This window comes from Chanodichthys erythropterus, chromosome 7, assembly GCF_024489055.1.
Source record: "Chanodichthys erythropterus isolate Z2021 chromosome 7, ASM2448905v1, whole genome shotgun sequence".
Taxonomy (NCBI): domain Eukaryota; kingdom Metazoa; phylum Chordata; class Actinopteri; order Cypriniformes; family Xenocyprididae; genus Chanodichthys; species Chanodichthys erythropterus.
Window position 1 is genome coordinate 4,070,950 of NC_090227.1, and position 15,383 is coordinate 4,086,332.

At 37.3% G+C, this 15,383-nt stretch overlaps 1 protein-coding gene across 5 annotated transcripts in view; it reads left to right on the top strand.

The window, feature by feature from the left end:
* The window catches only part of gramd1bb (GRAM domain containing 1Bb), a 123,398-nt gene that overhangs the window by 51,544 nt on the left and 56,471 nt on the right, over positions 1-15,383 (top strand). Inside the window, exon 1 of one of the 5 annotated variants that reach the window (XM_067389636.1) lies at positions 10,360-10,682. The exons of the other annotated variants lie outside the window; for them this stretch is intronic. The gene's annotated coding sequence lies outside the window, so the exon portion shown is untranslated. Of the gene's footprint in view, positions 1-10,359; positions 10,683-15,383 lie in introns of those variants that run through there. 5 annotated transcript variants of the gene reach the window in all.

Sequence of the window (15,383 nt, forward strand, 5' to 3'; positions counted from 1 at the left end):
CACTGATTGGCCGTTTAGCAGAATAATAAATATTCTTGTTCTTATTTCACCTTTACCCCACTCAGCTGTGTGTACACTTCCACATGGGGATTTTCCATAAGGATTATTGAGCGAGAGAGAGAGAGAGCAGTTTGTGTGTGTGTGTGTGTGTGTGTGTGTGTGTGTGTGTGTGTGTGTGTGTGTGTGTGTGTGTGTGTGTGTGTGTGTGTGTGTGTGTGTGTGTGTGTGTGTGTGTGTGTGTGTGTGTGTGTGTGTGTGTGTGTGTGTGTGTGTGTGTGTGTGTGTGTGTGTGTGTGTGTGTTTTACAGAAGGTGGGATTACCGCATACCACCACACATCCTCACTATGACACTGAACTGGTGTGACAGTCACCCGGTCAGCTGACAGTGAATGCTCACCTCTCATTGGCTGCCACTGATCAACCTATGCAGCTCTAAAAATAATCCACAATGGTCCCTTACGCAGGGTGTGTCCAAAAGAGAGAGACAGAGAGGGAGAGAAAGTTGCAGAAATGTACATGTTTTAAAAAAATTGCTTGTTCCACATCACAATTACATTCATATATGAGACCCTTTTGTGAAAGTGGAGGTGGTCTCTGAGGATCGATGCACTCCCAGACTGCAGCATATGTGCTGCTATTGATCATCTGAGTCACATGTATGAAACATGTTGTGAATAAATCAATATGTCCATGCAAAAGTTTTTTTTAAGACCTGGAACTGCATTAAATGGTAATGAATCAAATATGAAGATACCACGGCCATTTTCTAAAGCAGCATTGCATGTGTTTTAAATGGAGAAAACAATGCCAGATTTCATTGCAAACACCCTAAAAAAATCATCCAAAATGAATCAAGAGAAATGCTTTCTATAAATGCAGTTAATTCAGTATTGGAAAATATTGATTAAAAATTCTAGTCTTATTAAAAACAGAATATTTCACCCAATATTTGTGTGCTGTGCGTTTTCTATAGTGGTTCACTGATATACAATACTGTTCAAAAGTTTGAAGTCAGTAAGATTTTTTAATGTTTTTGAAAGAAGTCTCTTTCGATCATCAAGGCTGCATGTATTTGATCAAAAAAACAGCAAAAACAATAAAATTTGAAATACTGTATTATATCATTTATTCATGTGATCATATATTAATTTTCAGCATCATTACTCCAGTCTTCAGTGTCACATGATCCTTCAGAAATCATTCTAATATGCTGATTTGATGCTCAAGAAATATTTCAGATTTTTATCAATGTTGAAAACAGTTGTGCTGCCTGATATTTTAGTAATATATTTTACTTGATACATTTTATTCATCATTATTTGATTAACAGCAAATTAATAGCATTTTGTAACATTATAAATGTCTTTACTGTCACTGTTGATGAATTTAATGCATCCTTGCTGAATAAAAGTATTAATTTCTTTCAAAAAACAAAACAAAATCTTACTAAACCCAAACTTTTGAATGATATTGTAAGTTATTCAATGGCCAATGCCAATAAAGATATCTGGTGGCCAGTATAATGTCAGTGAAAAAAAAATGGACAGACCTCAAAATAGCCAAATTTTAGCCAACTAACTGGTCTTTTGATCACTTTTTTTATGCATTTTGCTTAGCTAATAATACAATAAGTAACACACAGTCACTTGTATGGCTCCATTTCAGTTAGGATGCCACGTTGGAAAACAAGAAGTCAAGATGGAAATCTGGGCTGGATTTCCCGAAACCTTCTTAACTCTACGCTTTACCTTAACATTAATACTGTACGTGTTTCCCAAAACGTTCTTAGTTAAGTATAACTTCTGTAAATCATGCTTCCGTAAGGTTGGTCTGGACCACTCTTAGCTATACCTTATCACTGTTGTCAGTCAATACGAATATAATTCTGAAGCTGTAATACACCCAGTGTTTGATTAGGATTATGGCAAAGAATAAAATGCAAAGATTCACTGCTAAATTCAAATGTGCTTTAGCGCTGATCCAGAGACAGACGCTCATCGCTTGTCATGTATCACAACAATTCAGTGTTTTTAACCTCATCAGGTTTATTTTAGGTTTCAGACATTTAAATACACATTTGAATTAAGTAGGCTACTGCATAAAAAATACATTTTTAGTTTGTTAAAATCAAATTCCATACACTGATGTAATTTTGACAAAGTGTTTTATTCATATCAGATACACATTGTGTATGAAACAATAAGGTTTACTCTATTCTTCTCTCAGTTCACGGGCCACATACTTTTATGTATTTCGGGGAAGATTTTGTAAATCTGACAGCTCTGAATTGTTGTGCAAACTCATCGCGCGACAAAACACATTCACTTCTACATATTTTACAATTGGAATATATCATAAAATTCATGATATAGTTAACAAGTTTGTGAATATTTTGAATAAAAAATGAAACAAACGATATAAACACGATACCTACATGTCTGTCAGCTGCATGGAATTAAAACTTTGTTCTAAATATCGGTCTTAAACTCACACTGATGGGGGCTCCACGCCCCCAGAATATAGATAAATTACAATATAGATTTAGTTTGCAGTTTGGATTACTTTTATAACATACCATGAGTCCTGATAAATGCAATTTCTACTTCTGAAGTGCTTCTTTTTATAAAGAACACTGATTTCTCACATAATGCAGTGAAGCAGCTCTTGTATAGAGTGAATAATCGATTCTCGAACCATCGATATCAACCAATTCAGCACCGCCGCTATGGACAGCACCTGGTAACGTCGCACTTAAGAAGATATACCTTAAGCAACCTCCTAAGGGATAGTTCGGGGAACACGCCTAGAAATGGTACATCTTTAGTTAAGGTCTACCTTTAGAGTCTTCATAGTGCGCTAAGAGACAACGTTATCGGGAAACCCAGCCAGACTCCTTGGGCCTCATTTATAAAATGTTGCTTAGAAACCATTCTACATTTGATCTTACGATCTCAAATGTGTGTACGTGTAATTTTGAGAACAAACGTTTGCACAAAAAACATGCATACACCTCTCTTCCAGATTTGAAATGTATACATCAGAAATTACCTTGAAATTGAATGGCTTCAGATCTCCGCTCTATAAATGCTGCCTACTTAATGTCATTAGCATATAAAAGGTAACCAGCCATCATCCAAATCCTTTACTTGAGAACGGTGAGTGACAAGAATTGCTTAGATTTCCAAATACCTGCCTCAAGAAAAAGTGCGTATGTCTGCTTAGAACCTGACGTAGCGCTAGTCACTTTTCCACATCAAAAACCATTTTAATAAATATGAACGTTGGTTTGGATTTTAGCGTACGCACACTCTAAGATCATATCTGTGTGTCTCTTCAACTGAGACTCATATCTGAGTGATGTGCAGTGTTTTTGCAGTCTCTACTCTGTGAGGAGCTGTCCAATCAGCACCACAACACTCACTACTGCAGGAGACTGTGATCTACATATCACATTATCTCCAGATCATAGGTAATGATGTGATTGATTACAGCAATAAGTGTTTCTGTACTGCCATCTACCAATTGGACCATTTTTATGACTCTTTAAGGCTGTAGGGTTTAATTTTAGTGCCTCTAATACACATACCCAAGCACTACCCATTCCACCAGTTGTTCAGATTAGAAGTTATTCCTGCTCCAAACTTATATACACGTGAACACACTACTTGCACTTAAATAGTAAATTGTATCAGTATAGAATAGTGCACAAATTGAGATGCCCCTTTAGAGTCTTCCGGCTTGCCATGTTTCTTCTCAGAACACTTGAGTTTCGCAGAAATCTGATTTTTGGTTTGAATCGTTGCAGTTTTTAAATATATACATCAGGTTTTGTTTCAAAGCTATTTGTACAGTCAGTCACAAAGCTCTTTCCCGTTTTGGATGTGTTTTGCGTGTTTTTCACGACATTCACGCTGAAAACCAATGCTGCCACTCAAGGGGCTCGCACACCGGACGCGAAGCTCAGCGCCGCGTCACGTCTTTCAAATACGAACACATTGTTTTATTTTTTGTTCTGAGTCGTAGCTGGGTGCCGCGGACAGGCGCTGAATGTCGCCGCCGGTGTGTGTACACTCATAGCAAACAATGCGTTCGGATTTTAAAGACGTGACGAGGCGCTGAGCTTCGCGTCCGGTGTGCGAGCCCCTTCAGTCTTTTGCCACTCAGTGGGCGTGACCGCAGTCGTAACGGTCGACGGTGACGTCACGTGCATACCCTCTATACTTAGTAAGGAGGCCATAATAATTTTTGACTCATGGCTGAAGTTAAGTTTCTCCAGCTCTCCCCAGGTTGGCAAAAAAGTATCTTAAAATGAATCAGATTGATGCTTTAAAATATGGAATATTTAATATTTTCTTACGGGGAACCATGCCCCCGGACCCCCCTAGAGGGGTTATGTCACCTTTTTCACCCCTGACCCATTTTCATTCCTGGTTTTGTGCAGGAATTGTGGCCATTTTCCAGGAAAGAGTGTGACTTCTTCAGTATGTGCTAAGCTCCTTATGAGAACTGTGTCATAAACAGAAACATCAAGCTGTGTGTCTGAACCGAGCATCAACAAAGTCTGTATCTGTCAAACACTCGACACAGAAAATACCTGAATATCACTGACATAAACCAGTGTTATTTTATATATTTATATTTTAATTTTACTTAATTTTGTTATTTGTTTTATTTTATTGATTTTATTATTTTTATTAGTTAATAAAAATAAAAGTTGTTAATAAAGTTAATAGCTGCCTTTAAAAATAATTTTATATAGCTTTAATTTATTTTTTATAATTTAGTACTTCAACTTAAACTTATTTTATTCCAGTTAGTTATCAAGTTTTTCATTTAAATATATTTTAGTTTACTTAAGCTTTATTTTGATAGTTTTAGTTAATAATAACAACATAAATATTGAAGAGGAAAAACACAGTAGCTCAGACACTTACGAAAAATGCGACCATGTGACACACTGTAAAAAATGATTTTCATGATTTGTTATCACAACATTTTTTCATTTGATAATTAAATGTGGCTCAGATAACATAATATTTTGAGTTTCTGTTGATTAAATCAATCGCCTTCATTGTATTAACTCAAATTTTTTATTTCAGTGAACTCAAAATTTTAAGGTAACCAGGTAACTTACTTTTTTAAGTTAATAATGGTTTAGTTTTTAGGACATGGTACCATAATAATACCATAGTTTTGAACATGTAGACAATGTGTTCACAATATATTCACAGTGATTTTGCAGAAGACGTAAGTAGAATAAATAGATATAAAACAGCAATAGATTGTGTGCTTTTTATTTTCTCGTGAGATTTCCTAAAGAGTTTGTCATTAGTTGACTAGTTGGACTATATAGATATATATATTGTGTTAACAGCATTGATAATTATTGTTTAAAATAAGATTCATAATAGTTTTTTTCATGGGTTTACATTACATTTCACCAAGCACCATACACAGGTCCATGCTAAAACCTTTGCTGAAGATGTCATGAAAAACACATACTGTGTTTGTGAATTTCAGAAAAGAAATGAAGCTTGTTATATTTGCAACATTACAAAGATTAAGTCTCTAAACGCGTCCTCTTTATAGCATCGCCGCTACAGCCATTAGAGTAATGATTTTGTAACACATTCACTGTCTTCCACAGTAAATTCCAAGACAATTACTGTCAGACTTCAAATTGCTGCTGTAAACAGTGTTTACAGCTTAGCCTGTTGTTTTGTGATGGCTAAGATAGTTTGTGCAGTTAAAGGTTCTGTATTATTTAGCATGTGTTGATTTATCCACCCATTAGCCAATGGAACTGCATTTAGCGTCCATACATTTCTTAAAAAATGTGTCTGATCACTGTCAGGTGGACATGACAGCCTAATTATACAGTGTTTCTTAAGGCTAATTGGTCAGCTGGCTGTGCAGACAACATCACGACTAGCTGATCTTGAAAACGTGTATTTTTGCATATCCCTAGTACCACCGCAGGACATGAACAGCTGCTGTGTGCGTGATAGGTCAGAGCGTGCTGTGCCAGTCAGTGTGGGTCTCTGTCAAACTCTATATTGCACATCTCTTTTGTTTTCGCTCTTGCATTTAGATTTCTTATCCATGAAAAGACAAGGCAAAGTGGATTTAAATTACTTATGCAAGGCTCTAGACTGTGACTAAGGATATCTGCAGTCCTGCGGCATGACCTCGAGATCTGCGGGACCTGATGCAACAGAATTTTGAGACAAGTTTTGAATCGCTGAGTGCAGAAGGTGTGCACGGGAAGTGGGAGAAACAAACAACTCGTGGGCTTCCGAAAAATATAATTATCTAACAATAACCGCACGCAAGTCTGTAGATCTGAAGCATTGTGTGTGGAAATTGGAAAAAAAATAGTTTATAGACATACAAATCCATCCCATGCAGACCTCTAGTGTGTTCACACTTGCCAGGTTTGGTTTGATTAAATAAAACTCTGTGCGATTGCTCTGTTAATGTTTTTCATTTGAATAAGTGTGAACGCTGTTTCTAAACAAACTCTTGTGGGTTGAGCTGAAATATGAATGCAACACGGACCAAGATATGTAAACGAACCAAAAACAGGACATTACTGTATGTCATAAGATGTGACTCTAAAAAGGACAGAATGCTTAAGCATACCTGTTTTTAATCAAAATAGTAGGGCTGCAACAACGAATCGATAAAATCGATAAAATTCGATTATCAAAAGAGTTGGCAACGAATTTCATTATCGATTCGTTGTGTCACGCGACTATTACGCCTCTCGATGAGACGCGGAGATGTTTGAGTATAAAAACGCGTGGTTGAGCGAGAAGCAGATCGGAACAAAAATAAATAAATAAATAAATAGCAGAACGGAGGTAGAGGAAAGACCATCGGAGAGACCCGTAACGTTGTTCTGAACAGGCGTGCCGTTGTCAGGACCCCCGCAGTTTTGAAAAGACAGAAATTGACCCCCGCACTTTTGATACGGGCTGCTTCAATCAGTCACACTATATCATCTTTTAGCTTTGGATATTTTCTTTCAAATGAGACCATTTTCACGTTTTTTCACGCTTTCGTTCATAAATAATCAACTGTTTTGTCGCGAATGTGAAGGACAGGAAATGTGCTTCGAACGGAGAAACACGCGATCTCCAAACAATCGATCAAAGCGTGCTAACATTTTAGGACAGGTCGATGGCATATAAATCATGCCCGAATGTCAATCAAGCCAAACCGTCCATTCATAAACCGAGAATTTGACCACTTGACAAGGTAAGGAGGCTGATCTATCAGGTTGACGCGCGGATTTGAGGATTTAAGGTTTATGGACTGCTTTGATTTTGGTAATTATATCTAGAAAGATGAAAGCACTGATGGCATCTATAAAATAGATATCTGAAAGCGAAACAAAAGTGATATTGCCTCATCCAGTGAGGAGGACGCACGAGAGGAGACCTGCGCGTTTAATTGGTATGTGTACTGTAATACTGCATTTACAATGCTTATCAGTGGCATACATTTCGATTGCGAACGTGAAAATCCAAAAGACCATGACTAAAACTAAATCAAAATTTGCTGTCAAAATTAACACTGATCTGTTGTCATGTATTTATTCTGTGCTTTGTCCATATCGGTTATTGTTGATAAATATATTTTAAAGGTTTTTTTTGCACTTGGTCATCTTAAGCTAAACAAAATTATACATCTTTTTGTGCAATTTATTTAAAAAAAAAAAGCCCTATTTGGCAGATGTAAAGCATACATGTGTATGTTTTATGTGTTAGTCCATTTGTTTTTTATTACATTAACAGCTCAGGGATGTTAAAAGAGCAACCTGTTTTTGCACGTTCTGAGGTCATTTCTGTTTTTGAATAAAAGGTTGGAAATTAAAAGCTCAGAGAGATCTAAACGAGCTAAAACGGCATAATTATGGATGCTTTTTATGTCACATTTGCTTTTGTTAACAGTATCGGGTAGGTTTAGGTGTAGTGTTGGTGGGATGTTATTTTAAAATGCAATGGAGTGCAAATTTCAAATCAGAACTGCGGTGATTTGTATAAAAACCAACGTCATAAAAACGTACTATATTCACATTTATCTGTTCCAGCAAAAAAAAAAATTAATATGCTTTTAGCGCCACTCAGTGGACATTTCACATCGAAACTGCAGTGATATGTACGTATTGGTGTTTTTGATTCGTATTATGTACGTATTCGTATTTTGCAACTCGCGAAAACATTCCCACAGGTACGTTTTTCTAATGAGACTGGGTTGCGGTTATCGTACTTCTGCGGGGCATATTTTGAGTTTCTGTGCAAGAGCGCCCTCTGGCTTTCAGATGGAGCAGCATTTACTATTGATCACAGAGCCGTGCTTCACTGACAAACTGTTTATAAAAAAATCACAGCCTTTGTCAAACCGTGTGCGGTTTAATTTCAACAAATTGTGCAGCCCTAGTCTAAAGCGCATTTGCCCTCGTGATTTGCAGCAGGACAGCAAGTAAAATTTTATCATCTTTGCAGGAATGTAATATGAAGATTGTACAAAGTAACATTTATCTTTAGCATAAGGCCGTGTGTCCACCAAAGCCAGGCGCTCTGCTGCAAACGCCTGGCTGTGTTGCAGCGCAGTGTTTTTCAGTTGAAACGCTTTGCATCCTATGATACGGAATACCCACGGAAGTGTTACTAGTACCTCATTTCACAGCTAGTTTGTTTCTGTATTGTTTTTATATGAAAATGTCGATACAATGCAAAGTATTTGCTCTGGCTCTTGTTTGAAATTGTTTTGTTTTATTATGCTTGTTGTTGTCGTCTGTTATCGTTGTACAAGCAGGATGTGGAGGATGTGATTAGCGCTGCATTTTACTCAAAGTTGAACATTCTTTAACTCTCGGCAACTGTTAGGGAATGCTGAGCGCTCGATGCTCAGTGTGAAATAGATGCTAAGCGCCTCGTCTTGCTGTCGGCACTTCCATTGAAAACAATTGGAAAAATATGCTACCCTCAGGGGGGAAAAAATATTTTGGTGTCTTTAACATCAATGGAACCTTTCCGTTCCACAAAAGGTTCTTTATCGTGAAAAATGGATCTTTAGATTTTTAAAATGTTCTTCTCACTAAGAAAAAAAAGGTTATTTTAACAGTGGCGGATCTAGGATTTTTTAAAAGCAGGGGCCACAATGGAGCCACGCTTTACAGAGAGGGGCCAAGTTTAATGTTCAAGTCATGTGCAACTCTTAAATTAATTGAGTTTTGCATATATATTTGACTTCTTTCCTTTGCTGCTGGCTCTAGCACTTTGTTCATTGACTGTTTTTGAAAGCCCTAAGCACTTTGTGAATTTAGAATTTTTTGAAGCACTTTCTGGATTTAAAAACTAAATCTACAGTATTACAATATCTGCAATAAAACAAAACTATAATAACAGCTTAAATATTTCAATATTTATTTTTTTCTTAATTAAGAATAATGCACACACTGCAATATAAAACAACATTAGAAGAAAAAAAAGCTTCTGTGCAAATTTGTTGTGTTTGGGTTCCAAAAATAAAATAAAATAAAAAAATAAAATAAAATAAAATAAAATAAAATAAAATAAAATAAAATAAAATAAAAATATGTACTCTAAACCTTTTTTTTTTTTTTTTTTTTTTTTTTTTTTTTGACCACGCCATGTGATTTTATTCATTTTATTGACGTAGATCAGCGATCATGAGTGACAGGGCAGGGGCACTTCAGGGGCTGGATCCGCCAGTGACTTTTACGGTTTCTTTGGGAAGCCAAAAATGGTTCTTCTACGGAATAATTGCAAAAAAAAAATAAAAAATTTTGCAACCTTTATTTTGGAGAGCGAAAAGAGAGTCTTCAAATGTAACCACTTGGGAGAGTGTCTTCAAAAAGCTTCATTTCCGCAGGACAAAAACGGTGTCTCAATGTAGATGGAATGCCAAAACGTACAGAAAAAGACGAATTTTCAAATGTATACTAATTAATGTAGATGTAGTCTTAGAAGGCAGCTGCCTATGTAGGCAGCAAGGCAGCAGCAAAGCCGTAGTATATGTGCATTAACAGATTAGCCACTGATGGAGACTTAATTGTGGCTGACGGGAGGGCAACAGGTCCTCATAATCTCCCACCCCAAAGACCAGAAGACACCCCAGTGAACGACACAAACCCACCTCACCTGACCTCCGCTCGCCAGAGGGGACAGTCGCAGCTAACCAAACAATCGCGTACGTCTGAGAAAACCAGAGCCAGCGAGGGAGGGAGAGGAAAGGCTGCGATGAGCATGCTCAGTAACGCTCTCGGCTCAGCGACTGCAGCTTTTAACTGCAGCGGGGGATGAGAGAGAGAAAGAGACAGAGCACACGAGTGAGCCTACACACACACATACACTTCAGCTTCACCACACCGTGCACAGAGTTTATTTCCGCACAGGTTTGGTGACCGCGAGAGGATCGGTCCTGCTGCTTTATATGGGACCGTCTGGAAGGTTGGACGTCCCGTTAGTATTAGAGTTAGTTCAGGTGAGTACGTAGACCATCATCTCTCTGAATGGGACGGTACAGCGGGACACGCTCTCTCCTCAGCGGCTGCTCATCAGCATCATGCAGCCTCGCCGGCCGCAGCCACCTGACGCCGTACCCAACACGCTCTCAGCACCGCACCAATGAGAGGCTTCAAACTCGCCTGGTAAGCCCGATTTCGTGAAAACTAGAGTGTTTTTCTAACCGAGGAACATCGGAGATGCTTTGTGCCTTGGTGCATCTGGACCTGATATTTTGTAAAGTCTCCTCGCGTCTCTCTGTGGCTGCCGTCACGTGTCGTGGCATGCAGCCAACTGCAGTGCCGCCCTCCTTTTTTATATTCTTCCGCTGCTCCTCCAAACTCCACTCCCTTTCCTTTTTTCCCCATCTTTTGTTCTTTTATGCACCTGTGCCCCTGTTCCTAAACTCCCTCTCTGCGTCTGTCTCTTCCCCCCCCTCCCCTCCCGTCCTGTGCATGTGTTTGTGAATGCGACTCAGTCATGTGCTGGATATTTTTAGCCACAAATCACAGCGTGAAGCGCTGAGGAGAAACGAGCGGCAACGTGCAGCCAGCTTCCTCTCGCATTGCTGGCTGTCCTTTTCCCAGTTTTCCTCTCTTTTGCTCATTCCCTTTTGTTTTGTTTTTTTCCCCCCTCTTTGTCCCATAAGAAAAGATATTACATTATCAGATTCTGATTCTGAATGGAGAACAAATTGAGGCAAAATATCAGATTTTTATTCTGAGAAAAACATTGCATTACAATTTCATCACAAATAGATTCTTTCAAGTCCAGATTACCTGTCGGAAAACACCTTATTTGATTACATTTTGGATTTAATCAGATCAAACTGAGATAAAAATTGGCAAAAACATCAGAGTTTTTCAGAAAAACAACTTAGTCTCATTCATCTCAACTATTTCTCACACTGTTTACCAAAATCTGCAATCAGAAGTCGCATATTGCAATATCATCTCCAGAATTCATTGGATTTAATATGCTACAGTAGAAACCACTGTAAAATGCAGTTATTCGTGACCTACAGTTAAACTTATGACAAATGTTGTTTCCTGGGTGTCTTTTTCAGATATTAGAAGTATTATTAGTACTATTTCTTAAAAAAAAACACCTTATGAGAAATCTAATAATAATAATTTAATGATCTTCTATGGGTTATATTTGTTAGATTTATTATAAAAAAAATTAAAAAAAACATTAAATGCACTAATATTTTTATTATTGATGTATTAAAATATTTAAGAATAATAATAATCTAAATGTATAATTAATAAAATATGCATCCTAAATGATAAATGTAACTGTGTACTTTGTCTAACAAATTGTATATGAAATTAAATTGTATAATAACAAGCTTATTTTATTAACAAAATATGGACATACTTTGTCCATAATAAAATCACTGTAACTGACGGCCCTTCATGGCTTTAAACTATAATATCATTCATTTTACAGCTCAATACTCTTACTCAACAGTTGTCTCATTCTGTGTCTCTTACGGGATTTTAAGAAAACAATTGAGACAAGCTCCCTAAAAACTCCCATCACTTCTCCTGATGTATGAACGCTTAAAAACACTCTCATCCCTAAACTCTGTCATTGCTTAAAGTTTGATTTGACTTCAGCTCACTTCGCACAGTTGCAGGGTTAGCTTGATTAAGATCCGTCCAGCGGGTTAGAAGTGTGTCAGGTGTGTGACAGTGTGCTTTTTATACAAGTCCTCTGAGGCTGTCAGATTTAACCGGAGCATCTGCATGTGCAGCTCGTCCACACAGGAACTGAAAAGCAGATCTTAAGCAAATGTATTGGAAAACTTTAAAATGGTCATTTGTATAATTAGAGTATCTTCTGTGTTTTCTCTGGCACGTCTGGATCTCCTTCTAATTGATAATGACTGAGAACTTTATCAGATTCCGCTCTGTCCGAAGATACCTTGCTCTTTCGGAATCAACACAGACTTGTGATTCCAAAAACCCAGCAGTAGGTTCTGACCGAAGCAGCGTGATTAATCTCTTTCTCTCTTGTTCTCTCACTCTGTCACCTGCACTGGAAGACTTTTTTTTATCACTCTGATTTCCCTAGGGATGTTCTTGCTCTCTTCCCTATTCTTCCTGTCTAAATGACAGCTCAGTCATGCTCTTAAATAGGGCAGCACACCATGGAGTATCATTATTATAGACTGATTGACAGGATTCTTAAACACTAATTAACTAAACGCACAATCATGATCTTGAACCATACTTTAGTTCTCTATGATATTGTGTCATGGTTGAAGTGGATGAAGAGATTCTACAACCATTGGTTATTAGTAAAGAAGATAGATAACACTTTATATTCACTTTAACAACTATAAACTGACATTTAGTCATAAAGTTATTTAGTCTGTTTGAAGCCTTGTTATGTGCAACCTTGTAATCCATGCTGGCATAATTTTTATTTATTTTTTTAATCATTTAATATTAACTCTTTCCCCACCACTGACAGATTTTTTTTCTGGCAATCCGTGTTTTCACTCTTATATGGTCGGGGGCGCTATTATGCATCTTCTGAAAGAGTACAGAATCTCCGGATCAAAACACAGGCAAAAAATAAGCAGAAACAAGTGATAGAAGCGTTGCTTATGTACGTTTGACAATAATGCGAATTTCTCAGCTTTTTGTTCAAAATGTTGATTTTTTTTTTTTTTTTTTTTTTTTTTATGAAGCTAGAATGCATTTTTTGCTGTTATTTGTTTAAAAGCAGAGGCATCTGAAGCATGTTCGGATATTCATACAACAAAATATTCTGGGGGTTTTGTGACAATGATCGAAAATGCTGGTGGTGGCTAGCAACTTTTTTTAAAAGGGGATCTATTATGCCCCTTTATACAAGATGTAATTTAAGTCCCAAATGTCCCCAGAATGTGTCTGTGAGGTTTCCGCTTAAAATACCTCACAGATTGTTTAATATACCATGTTTAACGACCCATTTCTGAGTGTAAGCAAAAACATTCTTTTTCATGCATGTATCTTTAAATGCAAATGAGCTGCTGCTCCCCGCCCCCTTTCCATGATCACAACTTCTGCCTGCATCGGATACCATGCCAAATACTAACAAAACATCTGCTTGCTTTTGATTATCATCTATATCATGATCACGGACAGTGCAGTTCTTCATCATGAAAGTTTTATTATCTACTTGCGTTTTAAAGCTGTATCAGTTTAAACTTCAAATTTATAATTTTCTGAGCACACACACATACAGAAAGTCAGACGGCACATCTCGTGAGCAATAAACTAACTTCTCTTTCACAATTTATTGTGCTTAAACTGTCAAAGGTTAAGTCAAAAACACACAAAGTTCACATAAACACAGTCGTTTATGTCTGTGAACGTAAACAGCAGGAACAGAAATCGCATGTGTATATTTGATCTTTTGGCCCTTCAAAAACAAAACTAATCCACTATGTCTTCAGTGGTTCAAATGTCGGGAGTAAATGAAGACTGTTATGTTCACTCTTACGCCAAACAACAAAACACCTAAATTCTCTTTGCCGGGAGTTTGATTGACAGGCGATCTATAATAATGCCAAATCCACCATTTTGTCCGACAAAGCAGTCGGGGGAGTTAGCAGATTAACGTTGGTGGGCTTAAACTTGAAAAATGATGTGTACTGATGTCTTTCTGTGGTTGAGATGTGGTTCATTCATGTTTATTTGACGATATAAATTAACTAGTAAGAACAGATGATCGGTTCATGAGCCACTTGATCTGAGGCGCTACAGCAATCTGTCACGACACATTAAAGAGCCACAAAATGGTATTTAATGTTAAAATTTCTTTAAAAAATACAAAATTTGAAATTTGAGATTGTTTCACATCATAAGTAACCTGCTCTGTCTTGTCTGTCGACGCGTTGTCAGTGTCTCCGCAGTGTATTTTTCACTGTTTGAGAACATGATGTGTGGCGTGAGAGCGGCATGGCTTTTCGGACATAGTAACAGTAACTAAAGGAGGCGGGTCTTTGCGAATGGTTAATTGCTCAAAAGCAGACATTCTTGTAGCTACAGCTGCTCCAGTGTCGAGACAATGGCGGACTGTGTACAACTCACTCAGGGCGGAGTCTATGCTAATAGGGCAGAGTATGTCAGCAGTCATGGGCGTGGCCTAAGCAATGTGACATCACATTGCTCAGAAAATGAAAACAGCGTGTTCTATGAGACTGTTGAGGTTGTATGGGGATTAAAAAAAAGGAGTGGATGGATTTTTATGTATCCATGTATAAGTGAATTTTACATAATAGGTCCCCTTTTGCTGGCCGGGAAAGAGTTAATTAATGTTAATACTTTGTTTATTTAATTGTGTTTTATGTTGTTGTTTGTTTGTTTAGTGCTAGAAAATAACAAAATTACATAAATTAAAATGTTAACAGGGTTGCAAACATAAACTAAAATTAATATCAAATGAAAACAACCTATATAATATTTACAGCTGTGAATGCCATTATATAAAACCTTGCCATACATTTGTCGTAAAATGATAATATTGACAGATTAAAAAAGATTAGACAAACTTAATGCACAAGATTAAAAACTTAATGCACTGAAACAATAAATATGCTAAATATTTGAAGAAGAGGAAATGCACCACAACTGGCCTAGATTCAATTTGTATTTATTTTGCCTCCTTTCCCTTCCATTCTGTTCTGAACTTTGAACCATTGCGTGCTTGTGTTGTTTTTTTGTGTATTAATGTGGCAGGAAATGCTCTAACGCTTCCTAATCTTCCACCACGGGACGTGTTAGATCACACAAGCCTTCTAGAGCACTAATGAGGTCACTGTGTTGTTTACAGCACTGTCATGTGATCAA